Source organism: Takifugu rubripes, chromosome 8 (genome assembly GCF_901000725.2).
Source record: "Takifugu rubripes chromosome 8, fTakRub1.2, whole genome shotgun sequence".
Lineage (NCBI taxonomy): Eukaryota > Metazoa > Chordata > Actinopteri > Tetraodontiformes > Tetraodontidae > Takifugu > Takifugu rubripes.
The window spans coordinates 9,469,274-9,483,259 of NC_042292.1; the positions used below are offsets into that span (position 1 = coordinate 9,469,274).

Sequence of the window (13,986 nt, forward strand, 5' to 3'; positions counted from 1 at the left end):
GCCAAATGCGTCTTTACTCCAGAGCCACTAATTAGCCCTTTGGTGGCTCTGCCCCCCGTAGATGCTCCACGTTCCACCAGATCAGATCAAATGGAGGAAAATGCAGCAGAGGTACACGTCGGCGCGTCGGTAGCTCCTGGTTCCCCCAGCTCCAACAAACCAAACAGTTTATGCTGGCAACATTGCCACAAAAAGGAGGGAAAAAGTTGGTTAGCAGATGTCAGTTGTTGTGTTTATCTCGGCAGTTTTCCGTGGCTCGTGCATGGATCTGATATCAAAGAGGGCTTATCTGAATAAAGTGCTTAAAAGCTTTTCAGACGCCTGGTGATCTGAACAATTTTTGGCTTGATCTGCAGACTAAACAAACCATAATGATGCAAGCTTGTGTAAAGATGTACGCAGCAGTCAAACAACAAATGCCCGCGCTTGATGTTTTTATTAATGTTTTCTCTTCGTCTGTTCGCGAGCCGCGCCTCACATCCTCTCCGCTTCGGAGCCCAACACGGGGGTAAGGCCATGGCTGGCTCCTGCAGAGGTGCGAAGAAGAGGGCATCAAAAAGAAAAGTACAAAAGCAACAAACACAAAAGTGCGCGTTGCCGCTGTTTTCCGTCCCGGACGGCAGAGCTCAGACTCCCCTCGGGACGCTGCAGAGGACTGCCAAGCCTCTCCTTGTGAGACCTAATCAAAAATATTCAAATATTCCTGCGCTCCTGCGGAAAAGGTGTATTTTCTAGGACGCTATAATAAGCCGAACATCGCTCCTGCTGCTGCAAACGGCATTAAGTTTTTAACAGCCTCTGTATTTTGTAACAAGGTTGGTTGTGTGAAGAAAGTTAGCAGACATCCTCCCAAGACCTGCCGGTCTCATTTCAATGCAGAGAAAGGAGCGCCGGGGCTCTCCTCTGAAGTCGCAACTTCTGGCTGGCGTGACGGGAGGCAGACGTGGCGAGATCTGCTCGCTAAAGCCAATCAAAAGACCTGAATTCTATTTGTTTTGTTTCAAGGGAAGGCGACAAAGGGGGCCTCAAGGTCTTCTTCAAGATGGCTCTTGAAGCCGGGGTGAAGAGAGAAGAAGGGAGGACCGAAGCTTTCAAGTGCCCGTCCTTGGTGGGACCTTTGCCGCGGTGCCAGGTACACAGCTTTTAGGAGGGGAGGGAGCTGTTTTCTTTTTTCAAGTTAGCGTGTGGTTGGGAGTTATTAATATTCTCAAAGACGGAATTCTCTCCCCCGGATTGAAATAATGAATCATACTTAAAAGGGGAAGAACTCATTTCAGGTTTTAATACGGTAAGCCTGTTGGAACCAATTATTGGAGGTGCTTTGCCATTGTCATCTTGCATTTCTCCTTGAGGAGATTAACTGGCAACGCTGAAAAGGCCTCGCAGTATCCGGGATTTCACTCATTCTGAGAATCTGCCTGAAATGGAATATTTTTCTTGATTTGTGTGTGTGTACGCGCGTGTCAAATTCCGACGTGTTTCACGTATTTTGGCTCCATGTTCTACCTAATTATTGCAATTTGATCCTAAAGCAGGAGTGGCCTAATCCTCTGCTGTACTGCAGAAATCCTGCTTCAGAAACTTTGCTAATACAGTTGGCCTGTTTTAATAGAGACTGGGAAAGTAGCGCGGCGGCGGCAGAAGGACGGCCTCCGCGGGAAGCTCCTCTCTTTCCTTCTATGCAAATTCACGGGAGAAGACGGCGAGGCAGCTCGCAGGCTGTTGGAAGGAAGTTGTGGAGGAGGAAAGCCGAACTCTGTTCCCGTCTCCGTCGCCCGAAGTCGGCATGTGCGTGAGCGAGCCCCCGTGGTTACGTAACTACAACCTCATTACGTGTTTAGGTGCTCAGGTTGTTTCAGGAGACACATGTCCTCGTTTAGGCAAGCCTCAAGTCGTATTGTTTCATCCAGGGTTTCCACCAGCTGGTGGTCTTTGTCTCATCAGAGAGAGCGACGGAGAAGATCCTGATCCTGTGAGGTGATACTTCTGGTGAAGCGGTCCTTTTTGAACAATCACTGTGGACACAAAAACCTGAGAACGGCAACAAACGGGATTTCCAAGATCAACTTTTCTCATGTAAGCATGTAACAGAACCCAGAACCTTCCTTCGGTTCAAGCTGGGGCCTTGAGAAGATGGATCTGGAGCGGTCGTCTGATGGAGTTTCTGATACTTCACGGTGGAATCTAAGACAATAATGGCTGTTTTTCCTGCTGGGAACATTTTCCAGAGTCACTCCACTCTTCCTCGAATTTCAGAAGGATTTCTGAAGGCCTTGCGGGGAAACTTGGACCCCATGTTGGGAATCACTCGCAGCCTCTTTGAGGCGATGCCTCTGGTGGTTCTCGGTAAAGTGGCATGTCGTCGGCTCTGCAGGTGAGCCGCTGAAGCCGTCCCCTCTGTCGGGATCGCAGGGTTTTATCACAGGCTTGTGTTACGCCAGCGACGGCAGGACTAGCTCCTTTGTTATTTTCTCATCCACCCTCCCACCCACCACCCCCCTCCTCACCAGCGCCAGGAGTGAACATCGTTCTCGGATCATTACTCCTCAAAGAAATTTAAGAGTGGAGTGCCATTTAATTTTCCCCCCTCCCCAAATGCAGTCCGTCATTAGAAATCCTAGCTGTCACGGCAATGCCATTTTTGGTGTGCAGTGTTTGTTGCCTCATTTCTTTTAATTTTATCTCCATTAGCTTAATTCTTTTTTAATATTTCCATCTAACGAACTTTACAGTCCATTTTGTCTCACTGTCTTGCTAAGCGAGTTTTATGAAGCAGGCAGTTGGCTTTTTCCATTTGAGGAGTGGGGGTGGGGAAGAGGGGCCCCGGTGCTTTTGTCAGCTTATTTTTGGCACCTTAGCTAGCAGTTCTGCTGCTTCGCCTTGATTATACAAGCAAACAACGGCATGAAGTTCATTACCAATAAAGCACGGGCTAATTAAGCCGGAGCCCCAAAGACAAACTGACGCTCTTGTCCCGCGTGCGCTCGCCGCTGATTGAGCCGTTAAAGTGTTACCTTCACTCGTCTTTAAGCCTCCTTCACCAAGGCCTCGGCCGAGACTCTCGGAGGGAATTGAACCTCACCGAGATGCTTAGCTTCAAGGTAGAGTAGCTCGACAAGGCCGACCGGCTGTTTACCTCCACTTTCATTATATTGCGCTCCAGCATGCGTCCAGGCGCCATCAGAGCCCTCCTAGGAATATCCTGGACCTGCCACCATATCTGTCTCCCCCCATGTGACGCAGATCCTGTTTCACTACAGGCCGTGAAGTGGCGCCATAAATTACATGTGAATCAGCACCGTGTCTGCCCCGAGGTGGCGTGATCTGACATTTGCCAACTGGCCCCGCAGCCCTTTGTTAATGCAATTTGCTTAATTGCTCTGTATCAGTATACAGATGAAATGTGTTCACTTACCGAGGGCCGCGGAGGGCCATCTATTTATTTTAATACGTCTATCCTCCCTTGGTCGCCTTTAATGGCGTGATGTCGTGATGCCCTGGAGAACCAACAGACAGACTTCTGCAAGAATTGTAATTATTTATTTACGCTGGACAGAATTCCTTTGCTAACTGACCCCAGCGTTGTATGCACGAAGCTCCAAAGGCAGCCTGAAAGGGCGCCGCAACTTTCTCCTGAACCACTTAGCTTTGACTCAAAAAACTAAATATTTTTAAGAAATACAAAAAAAATAAAGAGCAAAATTTGTGAGTGATTTGTTCCAAATATGTGACAAACACTTTGGAAAATGCAACTCAAATTGTTGCGTCATACCCAGGAAATTCTGCAGCCAACAGGACTGCTTGATCCCCATAAGTCAGCCGGCGTTAGCCGTCTGGGCTCCGTAGACCTCCGTCAGTAATCCGTAGGTATTGCTCGTAACCTTCAGGCTACCTTTCCCTGCAGCCTCCTCTCTCGCCGTTCTCCTCTTCATCTTCGGTGGCGGCTCCGCTTCACCCCAGGGAGCGCCTCGTCTCGGCTCCCCGCTGCGACGGCTCTTCTTCCATGTTTTTAATTACAGGGAAGGCTGAGAATTCTGCCTCTCCTCTGATGGGTCCACGGATGAGGGCTGAGCGGCGGCAGCGCTTCCGTGGCTTAAAGGAAGTGACCTCTAATGCTTAAGCGCAGCTTCTCATTGGTGGAAACGGCTAAACGTGGATGAAAGCCGGTTTTTAAAGCGGTCTTTTAATGGTACCTCACTTTGCACTTTCTCCCGGAGCTTTTCCACAAATGTCAACAAATTCCCTGTGCGCTCACCTGCCTCCAGCCAAATTGTATTTTATTTTTAAACCTGGTTGGTAATGCGAATGTCCTTTGTTCCTTTCATCGTGGAAACTTTTGTTCGACACACACGGAAGACCAGCGTTCCTGTCGGTGCTGCTCAAACCTTTAAAGGTGTGTTTAGGCAGTAAATTCTTATCTGAAGCTCCTTGGTGGAGATGACAGCGGCGCGATGCCTCTTAGCTCATTCAGGCAGCTTTACGAGTCTCTGGAGTGTTCCACAACAGATGTTCTAGGTTTACTAAGCAAAATTACGTTGGTACCTTTCAAGGTTCCATGTTAAGTTTTGCTCCAGTCCAGGAAAAACAAAAGCTCTGCTGACTCTCCGCTGGCTGGAGGTTCACCTGGATTTGGACTCGTTTTACTGTGTCCAGATAAGCGCATAAATGTGCCCGTTTGTTGATTTTCTACAACAGTTTGCTCATTAAAACAGCAGCACTTGGTATTTCCCATCGGGGTCGAACTGACTGCTTGATTTTGATCACTGTCCTCGGATCGTTTTCCATCTGCATCGTTGACCTTTGAGGTTATTTCAGATCACATCTGAAGGTGGAAGCTCCACTTCCTGAGAAGCCACTTGTGAAAAAGAGCGTAAAGAACCTGAATGAAGACAAAGCAGGGGTTTGAGGACCGCTGCGACATACGAGCCGTCAGACCGGCGATATGAATCTGCGCTGTAATTCAGAGAAAAAGAGATTAGAAGAAGATAATGGTCTCATATCTCAAAAGTTAACAGTGAGACCCGCGTGAACTGTGAATAATCTTATAATTACTGATCTAATGCCATTAGGCCTGACAGAAATAGAGAAAGCAACGCTTGGATGGGGCACAGTTAATCAGCTGTTGGATCATCAGGACCGGCGCTCACACTGGGGCCGCGACTGATGAGAGGTATGGCTTTAAATGACAGCTTAAAGGAACATTACGCCGCACTCATATTTGGTTAACTTCCCCGACCAAATGGTTCAAAAAACGTGACATTTTTTTTAATGCGCCTGGCGGCCTCACGTCGCCCCCTCCATTTGCGAGGGTCTTTATCTTTCTGTCTCTTTTTTTTTTGCCGCCTGGGGCTGCTCTTCGGGGGGAGATCTGACTGGAGCTTCCTTCACCTCGGCTGATCGTTTGATCCCCGACGCGCCGCCGATCGTGTTCACTTCTGTTCCAGGTTGTTCCTGCAACGTGAGAATAATAACAGCAAACGCGCAGCGCTGGAGGCTGCCGCCTCTGATTCATGTCGCTTCCTTTTTCTCCGTGTGTGGGAGAGGACGGCGTGACAAAGTGCACACCCAGAGTTTGACAGTTTAAAGAAAAGACCCGCCCTCAGATTGTCATCTGCGCTTTGATCTCGCCTTTCTCTGATGTTCCTCGTCATGGCAGAGTGTTTCGCTTTGCTAGCTTTTTTCTTTTTTCCTCTCGCGCTGATTGTTGCAAGTGAAATGCTCGTATTGTCTGTGTTTGACCAGAATTCTGTGGGAAGAAGAATAACTCGTGAAACGGAGTTACATGTGCACAAACGGCGGAAGAGTCGACGTCTCTCGCTGAACAGGAAGACTTCCTACACACCTGAGGAGTGCGTTTTTCCCAACACACCTGGACAAGATTCTCAACTGTTGACAACATCCCGATTGGCCAGTAGGTGGCGTTTGTCCACTGACGCGTCCAGTTGAGCAACAGTAACATTTGGGTCATTTTCATTGACCTCTGACATCACAGACCACCAACTGTTAACAGTGAGCTAGAGCGTTAGCTTGGTTAAATGTTATCTTGGAGGTAAAACTGGCACGAGAATGAACACTGTTCTCAACATTCCACGCAAATGATACGTTTTCGCCGTGTTCCGCTGGCATCTTCCGCTCGTGCTACTCTTTTGACCTTTTATATGGTTTCTCCACTTTCGTGATTTGGTGCAGAGCTCCGACGAGGTGTCACACAAATGTGCCATCGATCATTATTCTCATCGCCATTCTCACGGCGGCCATCTTGTTTTGCTGTCAGGTTGCCTTTGAAGACGCAAGTCGTGTTGTTGGGACCTTAAATGCGTTTTCAGGTAAGAATCTTACTGAATTGCAGCAGTTTTTTAAAGATTATTTGGTTTAATTGAGCCGTCTGCTGACTTTAGATTCATCTGGACTTAATTCTGAGAGGCTGTTTAGAAAAAAACTGAAGAATTTGAGTATTCGTAGTATTTGTAGTTTGTGTGTGAAAATGGCGGCAGATGTTGTTAAATCGTTCCATTGTCACATGAAAACTTCCTCTGTTCTCGGCTCAACTTTGAAGCCGATGCGGCCGACTTCCTTTATCCCACGTTTGCTGAACACATCGTACCTTTTTTGGCCAATATGTGGCGTTTGCATCTGACAGTAATGACACACCCACCAGCGCCGGGAACGCACAAACACGTCGGAGCACTTTGACACTAATTGTGCAGATGAAGAATTTCAGAATGTTGTTTTTTTTTCATGTGCCGACAGTCAGATTTTTGAGGGGGAGCCCCAAGAGTCAGACCTTTGATTACACAACCTGCCGTCTCTGCTGGGAGTTGATCTTTCAGGGAATAAACACGGACCCTAATTAGGGAAACATGCAGATACAGAAGATGAGCAGCGACGGTGGGCTGAACGGACGTGTCTCTGGGCAAGAAGCGGCGATAATGAAGGCGTTTTGAATTTGGACTGAAAGTGGACCGATGGGGCCCTCGCTGCTTGTTTGGTGCAGACTTCCATTCCCAGCTTTGATTGTCAAAACTTTTTTTTTTTTCATATTTCATGCACGATGTCCGTCGCTCCCAACACGACCGTTGACAGAAGTCGGCACGGCTGGAGTGGAATAAAATACCCAGAATTCCTTGAGAAAACAATGAGAGACTTCAGCGATTCAGCCCAGTTCAATCTGTGACATCGGCGTTCAGAGAATCAGGTCAAAAAGGTGGCGGCAGCATTCGCGTCCTGGCTGTAAACAAGACTGTTTTTTCCCCGACCAATTTGTTTTCTATCTCAAGGAAACAAGGATAAACTAGAGCTACACCTGCAGGGAATGTTGGTTTAGCGGCGATACAGAGTAGAAGCGTAGTAACGCATCCCTTCTGTTGCCTGCAGGCGTGTCAGGACCACGACGCGGTGGCGTGACATCACAGACTGAGCTGTTCTGGAGACGACCGCGTAAAGATTCTGGTGTCACATAAATCAGGAGTGTTGCATCCTGTCACCAAAGTGAGTGAAACTACACAATCTGTGCGTGTGTGTGTGTGTCTGTGTGAGAGACTGTATGCAAAGGAGTGCTACAGTCACACACTCGCAAGTTTGCAGGCTGTTCAGTGTCACACAGTGTGTGTGTGTTTGTGTTTGTGCGTATGTGTGTTAAAGTGGTTGTGAAACATGACGTGACGGCAGTGAGTGATCCCACGAGGACCTCGGTGTCATGTTGAAAATACTATAACATGTGCATTACACTTAAGTAATTCTTCTTCCATCTGCTAAGTATGACAGCATTAGCATACCCATTTAATTAGCGGAGCGCTGATCGCGTTCCCCTTTTAATCACCTCATTGTATTTACTCAGTCAGTAATGGCAGGAACATGTGTGGGTTTATGTGTGTGTGTCTTTTAGTCACACTTTGTGACCCAACATGTTTAACTGCCACGGCAGTTTGGGTCGTTTGAGGATAACTTTGTGGTGGATCCATCTCTGATGAAAAAGGGTCCAAGTTTCTTTTTGCCTCCATTAGAACTAAATGGACATGTCTGACCTCTCTCACTCTGTCTCTCTCTCTCTCTGTCTGTCTCTGTCTCTCTCTCTCTCTGTCTGTCTCTGTCTCTCTCCCTTTCCAACATTAAATGGGAGGGGGAGGGGGAGGGGCAGGTGAAATATTGGGAGTCTGGTTGAATGGCGTGCATTTACATTAATGAACCCGATGTGAATGGAGGTTCATATCAAGCCTCATAGATTCCTGCGCCGCCATTTTTATTAATTGCGACAGAGGCGTCATTGTTTGTCGTTTTTGACGCCAATTCAATTAAAATCCCATTTAGGGGGTAACAGATTAGGCAGCATAAACTTTATATGGGGGACGCGCGGTGACTAATACGTGATGCCGCGAGACGTTCATTTGCAGTCCAGGTATATCACTCACTGCTGTCGCGGGGGCGTCGGAACGTGTGTGTTTGTGTGTGTTTTCACCTTCAGCATCTGTGCTGCTTGGCTCGCTTTGATTCATAATTGTTCGTCTTTTGAAGGAATTAGCAGTTATAAAGTAATTAGGTTTCAGAGAGCGCCGCTTCGTCGCCCGTGTGGTGAAATATCGACTGCAGCTTTTGCCCTCCGTTGTTTTCAAATGTAAATATTCAGCCGTCCGGGCTTGGCGGCCGCAACAAAGAGACCAAATGTCACAAAGGTCAGCGCTAACGAGGCGGTTTTGGGTTTTAAAACTACAATCGCGGGAATAAAAGTTGAGTAGCAGCAGACTGAAAACCATTTGTTTGTGTCCGTTCTTAATTTGAGCTAATTGGTCCAAAAAACAGCCCCCCTGGCACCTGTGGGATGGCCACATATCCATCCCAGTAGGTGGCTCCGCCCACAGCGCCATTTCTCTGAACACACCAGCAACACTTGAGGGTTCTGATGAATTTAAACGACGTCCAAATGCATCAATCACATTAATTTTGGACTTAAAATGTTCGATGTAATGAAAAGAGAGCAAAAGAGAAGAGAGCAAGAAGGGGTGAATAAAAACGACGCCTCTCGCTCCGGCAGGTCTGGGGGTTCCTGCTTCTTCCTCCTCTAACAACGTGACACTCTTGTTACAACAGTTGGGGGGGGGCACCTGTTCAGCAGCGCCTGCCAACACAAATTCATCTTTTCTTCATCTTCATCTGCTACACGTCTGCTAATTCACCCGGAGGAGCCGTGTGAGCAGCGCCGCCACTCCGAGGGAGCGTCCTGCATTAAAAATCCGTTTGAGCCGTCGTGAGTGTGAGGAGAGGAAAACAAGAGAAGAAGAAGAAGAAGAAAAAACCTGCCTGTTTAATAATGCAGAGCGTGAGGCGGCACAGAGCAATATACATTTTTAATTACTAAAGTGACTAATATCTAGGTTTGGCTTTGAGGTTTCTGTCCCATAAAATATGCAGTTGTATTTTGTTCCCCGCAGCTGAGTTGAACACACACACACACACACACACATACACACACCTACCTACAGGAAGTAGAGTAACACTAGTTCAGGTGCTGAGTGCTCAGGAGTGAATGTTGAAGGGGGAATGGGGGGGGGCAACATGGCCGCCATAAGAGCCGAGGCAGCTTGTCTGTGTGACTGTTCACGTCTCAGGACTCTGAGCGGCTGTTTTGCTGACAGTCGTCCATTAAACGAAGAGCAGTGAAGCAAGCGGAGCAGCGAGGTTCCCTCGGTGAACAGAAGGTTCTGTCGGGCCAGCTGAGGATCCAAAAACACGCCCTTGGGAAGCCCATCGATTTGGGACAGAAGCATCTCTAGCCCTCTAAGAGCATCCCTGTCGAAGCGGCCGTGTTCCTCTGCTCCACGACGCCCTAGAAGAGCGTCCTGCCGGCCGCCGTCATCTCAGACTTTGAAAGTGATGGTTGCAGCTGAATCGGAGCAGAATAGGATGAAACGGAGCGGAATGCAGCTCCGCGCTGCCTGGAAGGCTCCAAACTAAACACAGTTTTGCTCCGTTCTTGGACTTTCTTGAGGTGATGCTGAGTACTTTAGCACAACGGGGGGCGAGGAGGGACAAAAAAGGAGCATCTTCTCTCTGAGCAAAGTTGTCTCTTTCATTTCCTTCCTCGCCTTTTCCCCCGTTTGTCTGCATTAATTGTGGATCCTTTCCTTTTTAGACAGGGTGCATTATTTATGACTCAGCCTCAAACGCTCAGTCTGAAGACTTCCACGCGCGCCGGCGTTCCTTTGCCGAGACAACCGCGGCTCTCCTGACGCCATCCCGCTCTCCCAAGTGAGCCGCTGCACGCCGATCCCGCCTTACCTTAGCGTTCCCTCATATATTAAAGTTAAATTAAAGTCACTGTGGCCTTTAAGTGGAAAAGTCATTAATCACTTATGTGTCTCGTCACTCTGCCCACCCCCGTTTTTAAGAAACCCAATGTCCAAGGGAGAGCCGGCTGCTAACTGGAGTTTTCCTCTCACATCTTCAGCTTCCCGGCGCACTTTTCCTCAGCGGCGTTCTTCACCCGGGAGGGAGAGTCAACCTGCCTGATGTGATAACGGATTCCATTTCACACAGACCTCGTTTTTCTTTAGTTTCTCTGTCACACAGACTGGCGGCGCCACCGCTAGCTACTTCCAAGACAAAGACTGACAAACCTTCCTGGCTGAGTCACAGCACCCACCCCTCACCCCCCCACCCCCCAAGGGTCGATCCGTATTTACCACGACTGCTCAAAGTTCGAGCGATGCAATGTGAAGTCAATTAAAGGTGACAAAAAGTTTAGCGCTTCCATGTGCCGCGGCGGCGCTTCAAAGACCGCGGGATCTGACTTTGGGAGTGGAACTCGTGAGCCGGTGCCAGAAAATGTGCCAAGTGTCCATATGTTTCATAAGGTGCACTTTTTTATTGCCCTGAGTGAGATTTGTCCTCAGCAACCCCACGTTTTCTTCATTAGCGGAGGAGGGAAATGAGCCTCTCTGCACTGCTTTTTTCTTTTAATTGTTGGGTCCTTTCTTGGATTTGAGCGAGGCCCACGTTTCTCCTTCAGCTGGCCCCGCCCACAATCCCTGCTTTAGCTTGGCTTCCGTTTACAGTTTCTGGGCCGCCTGTAAAAACCTCCCGTCTGTTTCCTTATCTCCTCATCCCGTCCCAACATTTGTGCAGCGTTCCTCCAAAAACAGACATCCATCGCTGCGGATCCTGGTGGCCGTGTGATCACAAATGTGGGAATAAAAGTTGAGCTTTGTTTTAGTTTTGACACGGAAGTTTTTTCCTCAACTGAGGAAAGTTTTGAAACAAAGAGGCGGGATGGGGACGGCTCACGTGGAGGAGGATATCACGTATGTGCTATAGCTGATGCTAGGCTATGGCCAAGCTAAAGCAATGAATAACTAAATTGGTGGAAAAAAATAAAGACAAAAAATAAAGACCTTTGTAGCTTTGAACTTAAGGACAGAGAACAGTTTGACAGGACAAGGTGGAAGTTTGACAAGGACGATGAGTGTCTTCATTTACGCTAACATGTAGCTGTAGCTCACAGCTGAACGAGAGGCAACAAAAATCCACAGGAACCTTTTCCCTCCTGGAACAGAATTTCCAGCTGCTTTGATCTGTCCTTTTGATTTTTTTCACCCTCTCTCCCTTCTCCTCCCATCATTTCCTACGTACCTAAAGGCCCTGTGGACGTGTGCTCTGCGTTCCCTGATCTCCTCATCATTTCTGGAATTTTAACCCTCGCTCGAATCCCTCTTTGACAGAGGCAGCGTGCGACAGTCACTGCAGGAAGGTGGAGGAGAACCCATCCTGGGATGATTCATGCTGGTGGATCTGGCCGAGCTTCACAGGGCTTGTCCAACAGGAAATAGCTGAAAGAGGAACCAGAGAGGATGAATTAGGTATTTCCTCTGGGCTGTGAACCCGGCCCACGCCACAGCCGCAGGGCCAAACGTGTGCAGCGCAGAACCTCCGAGGTTCCACCAGACACACCTGGTAACATCTGGAGACCACTGAGGGGGCATCTGTCGTTGTCTTGTGGTGTTGGGGGGGGGTTAACTTCAGTGATCTGACAGCCAGGCTGAGCAGAAACTCCTTGCTGATGTTGACTGTTGTGCAGCAGCGCAGGTAAACACACTCCACAAATAACAGACCGCCATCTTTGCCCAACAAATTACTGCCCCCCGCACCCCCACCCCAACCACACTTTCTGGCTCCCCACTGGGTATGTCTCTCTGAGCGAGGAGGAGGAAGAGGAGGAGGAGGTGCTCCTGGCAGCCGAGGCCGCTGAAGATCTGCGACAGATGGGGCCGAGTCACAAAACTCACAGCCTCAGGCGAAATTCATCCCACAGAACTTTCCACAGGGTGCCCAGTTTTACCTGATCAGCTGCAGAGGGAGGTGTGTGTGTGTGTGTGTGTGTGTGTGTGTGTGTGTGTGTGTGTGTGTGTGTGTGTGTGTAGCGGGGGGGGGGGGGGTCTTGGCCCACAAAAATGTGTAGAGGAAGTTGAAGAAGCCTGGCCGCCTGTCATGGCTGACACGGAGCCCATCTGCCTCAAACCTGTGGCGCCCTCCACCCCCTAACTAACACTGACTCTTTCACTCACACACACACACACACACACACGCACACACACACACACACACACACACACCAAAGCTTTTCTACCTCCAGATAATCAAATACAGACAGCGTCTTGTGACGTCGGCACGTGTCGCCAGGGCTTTAAAAAAAAAACCAAAGAATCGGGCTGATGTCTCCCACATGCGACGCCACATCCAATTTCCTGCCCCCCATAAGTTCCTCATCTGTAATTCTCCGGGTGGACGCTGCTGATGCGACCTGCTGAAGGCGGTGTGCCGACGACCCTCCGATTTGAAGCCAAACGTGTTGCTGCCCCCTGACAAAGACATCACTGTGAGGATCTGTGGTTGTTTGGCTAAAGGCCACGTTTTAGGCGATCCTCAGATGAAAGGGAGCGTTCTTGGAGCCCACCCACAGAGTTTGAGGTTCCTTTTGTTCCTCCACCTTCTTTTGAAGGAGGTCTTGGAAGCGCCTGGAGTTCTTCAGTGGTTCCAAACTCAACATTCCCAAACCCGTAACTTCTCTGTTTGTACTTTATCATTTCATTTTAAATTAACTTTATCTCACAAACTTGAACCTGAAAATACCTGCGATCCAATAAACAGATGTTTAAATGGTCCCAGTCTGGATCTGGATCTGGTCCTGATCTGCTCTGGATCATCAGGACGACACACGTTCACCGTCCCATCAAACACTTTGGACTGCATGTTGTTGTTTCAACAGAGGCTGCAGGTCAAAGTCTGCAGGCTGCCAATGTCAGCACGCTCAAATAGAAAAGTCCACGACTACTGCTACTACTGCTACTACTACTGCTACTACTGCTACTAATGTTACTACTAATGTTACTACTAATGTTACTACTGCTACTACTAATGTTACTACTACTACTACTACTAATGTTACTACTAATGTTACTACTGCTGCTAATGTTACTACTGCTACTACTGCTACTAATGTTACTACTGCTACCACTGCTACTAATGTTACTACTGCTACTACTGCTACTAATGTTACTATTGCTACTAATGTTACTACTACTACTACTAATGTTACTACTGCTACTACTAATGTTACTACTAATGTTACTACTAATGTTACTACTGCTACTACTGCTACTACTAATGTTACTACTACTGCTACTACTAATGTTACTACTGCTACTAATGTTACTACTGCTACTACTACTGCTACTACTAATGTTACTACTAATGTTACTACTAATGTTACTACTGCTACTACTAATGTTACAACTAATGTTACTACTGCTACTAATGTTACTACTGCTACTAATGTTACTACTGCTACTACTGCTACTACTAATGTTACTACTAATGTTACTATTGCTACTACTAATGTTACTACTAATGTTACTACTGCTACTGCTACTACTGCTACTAATGTTACTACTGCTACTACTAATGTTACTACTACTACTACTGCAACTAATGTTACTA

At 48.0% G+C, this 13,986-nt stretch overlaps 1 long non-coding RNA gene across 1 annotated transcript in view; it reads left to right on the forward strand.

Annotated features, from left to right (window-relative positions):
- Positions 1-5,792: 5,792 nt before the first annotated feature.
- LOC105416796 (uncharacterized) overlaps positions 5,793-13,986 on the forward strand; it is a 14,632-nt gene continuing 6,438 nt past the window's right edge. The window contains exons 1-3 of the long non-coding RNA XR_964720.2: positions 5,793-5,911; positions 6,275-6,326; positions 7,375-7,488. This is a non-coding gene — a long non-coding RNA (uncharacterized lncRNA). The remainder of the gene's footprint in view (positions 5,912-6,274; positions 6,327-7,374; positions 7,489-13,986) is intronic.